Consider the following 8501-nt stretch of genomic DNA (forward strand, 5'->3'; position numbering starts at 1 on the left):
GCTAGCGTAACTGTCCATCCATCAAGGACAGCTTCTGGGTTTGAAACTATTGCTCCAAAGATGCAGGTGGCTGAGTTATACATTTCCCAATTCCTCCAAGATCCTAAAACTGACTTCGCTTTCCCCCTTTTGTCTGTCATCTTCCATCCTTACCTCTCCTTTCAGCCCCAGTCATGGCTCCAACTGTTTTGTATCACAAAACACAATTTTTTGAGTGACTTAAGTTCAAGAAGCAGCATTAGTAGAGGTCCTGGAACTGCCCCTTACTTAATACCTGGATGCATGAATCTGCTTAGACATATTGAGAGGCACTTGCAGAATCTTTTAAGTGCCTCAGGCACTGAACTATGAAACTTTGCAGTCAAAAGCAATATGGCTGGCAGGATGCAGTGTCTTTTGGCTATGAGCCTCACAGCCAGTCTAATTAGTATCAGGCCCATGATATGCTGAAGAGATGTCTGGTTTGAGGATCCAAGTATGGTTTCTGCACTGCTTTGCTGCATTCTGTGAGTACGTGCTAGCACGTTTGGCTCTAACCTTGAGCTCTCTGCTTCACTCTCTATTGTACCATGTGAATATAATCCCCATTTTCCTGAATCCACTGAGAATTAAACGCCTAACTGTGTGCAGAATCTCTCTGTGCTGAAGCTGTTCTCCCATCTGTTACAGCCTGGCCTTGAAGGAACAGGGCTCCCCCTGGTTCATAACAAGTGGGCAGTTGCCACTACAAGAAGTTATTGCACTGCACTGTAGGGTTTGCTGATATGTAGTTAACTAAGCCTGCAGAGCAGCTCTATTATATTATTTACAAAATATAACTCAAAAAGTAAAAGCTGCAGGCTCAGGAATTGGATTTCTGCAGGACTGTAATCTGTATGGAACTTGTCCTTTTGAAAAATACCTAAAATACTGATAGATTAATCCTTGCATCAGCTCAGTCAACCAGGGAAGAATTTTATCCCAAGTCTCCCAAGTGGAGATAGTGTGATGAAATGTTTTAAGGAATTGCCAGCTCTTCAGACAGTATTTTGGCTTCTGCACCTTGCATTTTTCCGGCAAACATTCTGAACACTAGGATAAAAGGAAAATATGTAATAGAAAAAAAACCTGGGGGACAAATGATCATCCAATGAAAATCAGCACTGTGAAGGAACAATACTGGTGTTCTCTGTTCAGTATCTTGCTCTTTCTTGGCAGTATCCTACAGAAATATGTTTTTTTTTTCCCTTTTATGAGACTTGAAACTTTTCTGTATCAGCATACCCTAGCCCTATGTTTCTGACTTTAATTTTAATGGAACTGTAAAAGTAGGCTTTTTTCAGATAAAACTTGACCATCAGGAGCAGAGTGCAGGAAACACAAGGAAATCTCAAGGTATCTGAAAAAGTCAATTTGATGATTTTTGAGATAAAAGAGTACAAACAATAATAAAAGTTGAAGACATTTTATGAGCACTTTTCACTGACATTACGACTTCAAAGCATTTTGTGGTATTTTATTATTTATATTTCTAGGTTAGTAGTCAGGAAGGGTGAATTATAGTATGCATGAAATATCAAAAAAGGGAAGGAAGGAATTATAATAAAACATTCAAAGTCGTTCATGTGCATGTGCAGACATATTTAAATATACCCAAGTTTTGAGTGTTTTTTTGGCCTACTCAGACAATTTGTCAATGCCAGTACTGGTGTAGTCTAAACACCATAAATTGTCTTCTCTTCAGCTGCATTAAAGTCACTTGACTACAGCTTTAACCTGTGTTTTTTGCTGCCAGTAATACTTTAGTTTCCTTTCCTGGGTTTCACATATGCATTCAGAGATACATTCTTTTCCCAGACAATTATTCTAAGCATGTGGATTTCCTAAAGGTAAGGCAGACTTTACATTTGACTCCTTTTTCCCACTGACAGTATGGCAAGTGCAAATAATTACTGCTATTACAGCTAACCTTTATTTTTCTTGATTGCCAGGCTATCATCAGAGACAAGATACAGAGAGTAGGAGGAATTTTTGGCTAAATTCATGGCTGTTCCTTTGTCTAGAAAAAAAATAAAGGTGGGTAAGGTGCCCAGGAGAAGTGGTCATCCTGCACTAGGCTGTAAATTTAAACTTGCCAGTGTAAATTGAGGCTCTCCTTACTGTTCCCAGAATTTGGCACATGTGAACTGCTGTGAGTCTTTGCAGATGGCTTTTGTCACTGGGTGTGCTCCATACATCTAGCAGCTCTGTTGGCCCTGGGAAGAAGTGTGTTGTCGGGGTACTTTTTAAAAATTTCAACAGTGTCGGCTTCTGTGGGAGCAGTAACAGCACGGGATCTGCTCTCATCACGTCCCTTTTGCTCTGTGACGTGCTGACTCGTGCTGTAACCAGGCTAATCATGAGGTGGAGTGCCAGAGATTTGTCCTTCCCTGCTGCCGTGGAAATGCAGCTCAGCCCAGTTGTGCAATGTGAGGCATGGTCAGCTCATAAGTTTGATTTTTGGTTTAATGCTTTTTTGCTCCTGTCCCTTGCCAACTTGATATTTCCTAGTACAGCTTTTGAAGCAGCACTTGACCTCAGCACTGTTGTTGGTGGGTTCCTGTGTGAAGTCTAAAGCAGCAGGCTGATGTAGCTGAAAGGTGCTCAAGATCTACAGTTGCTAGAATGGCTTTATCGTGGTTGTTGTGTTCTCACTTATGAGACCGTAAGTGATAATTTGGACAGTTTCCCAAAGCCTGAGTTTGTGGTAGGCCACAAGGATATTTTCCCTTTTCCATGCCCTAAATCCTGAGCTTTGTTGATTTGTACTTCAGGCCCGGGAAGCTCAGGGTGGCTTTGTTACATGTTTGGGGGATATACTGCTGTATTTTCATACATGAAGCTGGGACAGATATCTGAAACTTTAGATTTTAAGGATCTTTCTTAGAACAGCCTTATTTGTTTCAAGCCATTGTATTAGATGCAGTGGGAAAAATCCTATTGTACACACTGACACAGGCATCACAAAATCTTTTGTAGCTGGCTTAAACCAAGCAGTTTTAGCTGCAACCTTTACTGTATGAAGAAAGTTATCCATACAGAAATGAAATGCTAAGAATAACTGTATGTAGGATTTTATTTTTCATTGTAGTCACTGGCTCATGAAACTGATCTGTGCTTCCCAAGAAACATTTTATTCATTTTCTGGTTGCATTTTTGTCAGCATCCCAGTTCAGCTTGGAGATTTTGTGCTGATGGTAATTAGTTTCAGCTCATACTTACTGGCAGGCATTGCTCCAAATCAGTGAAAGTAAACAGAAGTGTGACAGTATTTTTAAAAAGATGCAGTATTTTTACTTTTAGAAGGCCGTAAACCAAAACACAAACACAAAAGGCATCAAATGAGTAAATTAAACATAGTACACACAACAGGAATGATATTGCAATTTTCAGTCTCAACTAGCTCACTGCTAAGGATTATGTCTTTTCAGGGTAAAAAATCCTGCCATAATAGGGACTATGGCTGACAGCTTAAAGCATTTGCAGTGAAAACTGAAAGAAGTTGTGGATGTTAATAAAAGCTTTTACTGATAATGGTTTGAAGTTCATGAGTGCTAGAAGTATGTTATTTCTGGTGTAAGGTTATAAAGAATATAATATGGTATTCATTAAATGGTGAAGCCAAAAATAACATCTGTCTCTCATGAATAAGGGATAAGGTCTCATTTTAGATCTCTTCATACTTGAAAACTGTATTTTTGCTAGAAAATTAGCTTTTGTACCCTCCCAAATAAGCAACAACATTAAATATCACAGTAATTCAACCACACCCTTTTAGCACAATATGGTAAAAATATACACAAGCTGGTTGAGCTTGGTTATAACTGCCCAAGCAAGCCTTTATTTGTTTTTTTCAGTGGGTCACATGGATATTTGTCACATTACCTGAGAGGGAACTGGATGTTTTAGTCACTGATCTCTTTTTGGGCTGTGGAATAGGGTTCATCCATAGGGTCATCAGGTTCAGGCTGCCACTGTAACAACCTGAGTCTGTAGGGAACTGAAGGCCTCTTGGGAGGTTCTCAACAGATTTAGGATCCTATGGTGTAGTGCCTGCTAGCTTTTCACCATCACTGGTAGTTGTTTATCAAATTCATGAATTCCAGTGCTCTGGAGAATACTGATGACTTCATTTACAATTCAACTTTTTTTTTTTAATATAGAAAAATAAGCATTCTAGAAAAAAGGTTGAAATTCTACAGTCTGGTATCTTTGGGGGAAAAAAAATCAGCAGTCAGGTATATTTCTTTCAGTAATGTGCATGGATTTACTGCTACTGAAACCTCCTCTAAGGCAGTTTTCCCTGCTCTTGGAAATGGGATGCATCACGTGAAAGACACTTTGCTGGTTTTGCTGTATAAAAGTAGAAGCTTTTTTCTCAGGGTTTTGGGGGTTTTGGTTTACTCATCTTTGCTGAGTCAGTTTTTCAGTCTGATCTGTTCACTGCCACAATTGTCATAGTTCCTGCTGCTGCTCTCTGGGAAGGGCAGACGCATACATCTGCACTGAAACCCTACTCAGTGACACGCCACAGGGATGTGGGCATGCTGTCCTTGCAGAAGCAAGCATCATGTCATTGTGTCTTCATAGCTAAGGTTATCTATCTCTAAGCTGTTCTGGGTATTTTTAGAGGGTATTTGCAGCCATTTCCAAGACCAGATTGAAAGTAATTGAAAGTAAGCTCTGTAAGGTGAATGTGCAACTGGAAATGCCCTCTGGAAAATGAAAGATGGGTACCCTCAGATGGGCAGCTTGCAGGCAGTCCATAGGCTGACAGTGGGTCTGTGTGTGGAGACAATTTAGTGACCCTGCAGTATCTTCCTGTTCCCCAACTGATCTTTAAAAGTGAGTGTAGAGGCACTGACTGTGGCTTGTGCAGTGCCTGGTCTGCTGAGTGCGCGTGAAACAATGTGCAATAAAATTGATGGATAGCAAATGTCATATTGCATTATAAATATGAATTTTTCATGATTCAGGGCAAAAATGCATAAATCAATAGTAAACGCATTTTCTCTTTGGAACACCTGTTACAATTAATTCTGGATAATCAGTTATATTTTTTAAATGAAAAACAACATCAACATGGACATTACTTATCTTCAGCCTGATTTTAATTTTGATCACACAAATCCTTTTGGTTTTGATTATGGGCTTGCAAGATCTATAACAGGTCCATAACTTAGGTCAGAGATTTTGGCTCACATAAGAAAAAGACAACTGTTAAAGAACAGGTTATCTTGATTCGTTAGTCTGTTTTTTATTTCCTATTATTTTCCCCAATAGGAGTTCAATTAGAGAAGGGTGGCTTGAATAAAAGTGTTGCAAAGTAATATTATGAGTGGATAGTAATTCTGTATTCTCAGTGTCCATTTCGTAATAATATATTCTAATTTAATAATGCCTAGCCAAAACGGAGCATTGGAGCCACATGTTAGAATTATTTAATCTTACACACTTAACTTTTTTCAGCACTTCTCAAACGTGTCTGGATCTTGTCAAAGTTTTCTCGTTTATATGCATCACTCAAATAAAATAAGTTCAGAAATTTGCACTGGCAGGAAGACTCTGAGGGCAATGTCAACCTGTTTGGGTTTGGGTTCATGTTCCCAGCTTTTAGTCATCGTCCCAGATGGCAGAATTTGCAGTCATGATGCAGGTAGCTAGAGATGTCTACCTAGAACAGAGAGAGGACAGGAATCCTTCCCTGGGTGACAAAGCAAGGGACTGACCAGAAAACCTGACAATGTGGGAATCCTTTCATCCTACTCGGTCTCTCAAAGAGGCTTAGGCAGCTAATTCTGAAGGAAGGTGCCTCTGTTTCTCCTTAGCATTGACAGTCATGAATCCTTGTCTGCAAGTAGGTGGGAGGCCAGGACTTTCTCACATAAAATGCAGCTGGAATAGGAGGAGGGAAAGGAACGTGTGGTGCATTTTCACTTCTGGCCAACAGCTCAGCCAGCAGAGATCTATTTGAAATAAAGAAGCGTTACGTTCAAGCTCTTGCTCCAGTGATTATTTAATTATCTATGCAAAAATAGGTAATTAAATAGCTTTAGTCTGTTGGCCTTTCAGTTCATCAAGCCATCCCAAATCAGGTATTTGCACAGTTCTCACTTGTTTTGTATCACAACCTCTTCAACAGGAGAGATGCCATTCCTTGAAATGCTCAGTAGCCTGGTGGTTAAAGCATTTTCTTGGAAGCCTTCATCAGATCTCTGCTCCAATTTGTACCTTACATGGCCTTGAATTTGGCTCATTTACATCCCTGTATTCCAGTTATAGAGCACTTGGGTCTACTGTAAATCTTTAGGCTTCCAAGAAGAAATAAGAAATGGTTCTTGCATGATGTCTGCCATTTTGGGAATGGTGAACTGTGCTTACAGTAATCTTTCTTCCTTAAAATGTGGTGAGCACTTCATGAAATCTTAAACCATGCTTTAAGCCTGGGGCAGGAACTGAGCTGAGCAGTACAGGTCATGACCTCTACAGCTTTGCGGCCAGCAGCAAAAATAAATTTACCTAAGAGATATTTTGGTAAAAAAATTAAGGTAGAGCATACACAGGCCAGTACAGACATGTGTCTCTCCTGTGCTCAGGCATGGTAGTTGATATGGCTAGTGCCCTGGAACAGTATTAGTTGCAACAACATGCTTTGCTTTTGAGCCAAAAGGAGATACTTTTAGAAGGTAAACAGAGGACTGAAGGCCTAAATTTTGCATGTAAGTACCTGTCTCTAAGTCATTTGAGTGAACATTAATGTGTTGTTGTGTGGCCCATGGTTCTGACACATTTCTTAGAGGACATCAGAGTAGGGTTTGGTGTTATTCACCTTCAAGATCTAGAATCCCTAGTCAGTCAATAGGATTTTATTTTGTTAACATGCTGCAGAAGAAGCAAATAACCTCTCTATACCAAAGAAACCTGGCATTTAAATATAGAATGGACACAAAGAACAAGTTGGTAATTATGACCCTAGAACAGCAGCTACCCTAATTCCTGTTATTATCAAACATTTGGCAGAATATATAAAAAATAAGTAAAAATTTGGCTGCTGCTTACAGTCTGTGTGTGATGTACCACTGGAGAAATCATAGACATTAGAAATGTTAACAAACCATGCTGGCTGACAATATAAGCAATTTGGAGATAACACTGATGATTTGATAGTGAAGGAGGTGGTAGTTCTAGAATACTAAACAACATTTTCAGTATTGATCTCTCTTGTTCCATTTGCCTCAATACTAAATCACTAAAAACAAATAAAATCAGAAGTAATTGTATAATAGCTAAATATCTAATGTATATTATTGTTTAATATCTAAAGTATCTAAAGCTACTGTACAATAGCTACTAAGTTATTACATTAGTACATAACTTTTGAGACTTAAGATAGGTTACTTTAAAGTCAGCATATCATGGAAGGAGTAAATAATGTAAAGTATATTGCTTGCCTTGCTCCCAAAGGGAGTGGAAATCCCAGATCTGGAGGAAAGGGCCTGTTCTTCCCACCACTTTATTAATGCTTTAAATCACAGCCCTCTGTTCTAATCTATATCAGCTGTGCTCTGAACAGTCAAATATTCCATCCTTCTGATAAGGCTCATGACTGTAACCTGTAGTCTGACTTGCATGGAAAGGAGTAAGAAGCTGGTCTCACTGCATGTTTTAGGTTTCATTTCACCCTGACACCTGGAAATCTTTCCATGAAAATCAAAGAATAATTTCCTAGGAGAATGATGTGTTGAAAAGCACTGAGAAGAAAATGTCAGCCTTTACTTCATATTTTCTTGGATTTCTCTGGTTGTCACAGATTTAGCATTAGCTAGGATAGCTTTTGTCTTGAATATGACAGGAAAATTAATTTTACTCTTGGTATCAAAATGTGGAATTACACTATGTTCAGCTATGCTTATACCGCATGGTTTGTTTTTTATTCAACATTTAATGTAATAAAGATGGCTCAATTGCAGTAGCTAATTCAGAGTCAAAGTTGCATAGCAAAAGGTTCCTGAAATACAAGATCCTGCTTTCAATCTATCTCAAGACTGATTTTTCATGTTATTTGCAAAACTTAGGCTAAACAACAGTTTTTAAGAGAAAAATAGTCAATGCAGTGTAATTTCCATTTAATTAAATGAAATTTGTATATCTGTACAATATGAATTACAGATTCTTTAAATTTTGTAGCATTAAAATCTGGTAAGATGCCAGAAAAAGTTAATTGTGGAAGAGATACATTCCTAGAAAATACACAGTACTGTAGTTGTGCCATAAAAGACAAACCCATTTGTCGTTCTTATCTAGCACAAATGAAATAGATTCCATGGAATGAAATCAGAGTATTTTGTGACAAGGCTGCAGCAAAAAGACACGAAACCAAGACGAGGCTGAGAAAAGGAAATAGAAATTAAAAAGCACTTACAATTACCATACTCTGCTTATACAAGCAACTATGGGGTGATATCAAAATGCTTGTCAGGCAT

General features: G+C 38.6%; 1 long non-coding RNA gene across 1 annotated transcript in view; it reads right to left on the bottom strand.

Annotated features, from left to right (window-relative positions):
• LOC117011017 overlaps nt 1-8501 on the bottom strand; it is a 33244-nt gene that overhangs the window by 23100 nt on the left and 1643 nt on the right. The gene's annotated exons all lie outside the window — the stretch shown is intronic.

Source organism: Catharus ustulatus, chromosome Z, assembly GCF_009819885.2.
Source record: "Catharus ustulatus isolate bCatUst1 chromosome Z, bCatUst1.pri.v2, whole genome shotgun sequence".
NCBI classification, from domain to species: domain Eukaryota; kingdom Metazoa; phylum Chordata; class Aves; order Passeriformes; family Turdidae; genus Catharus; species Catharus ustulatus.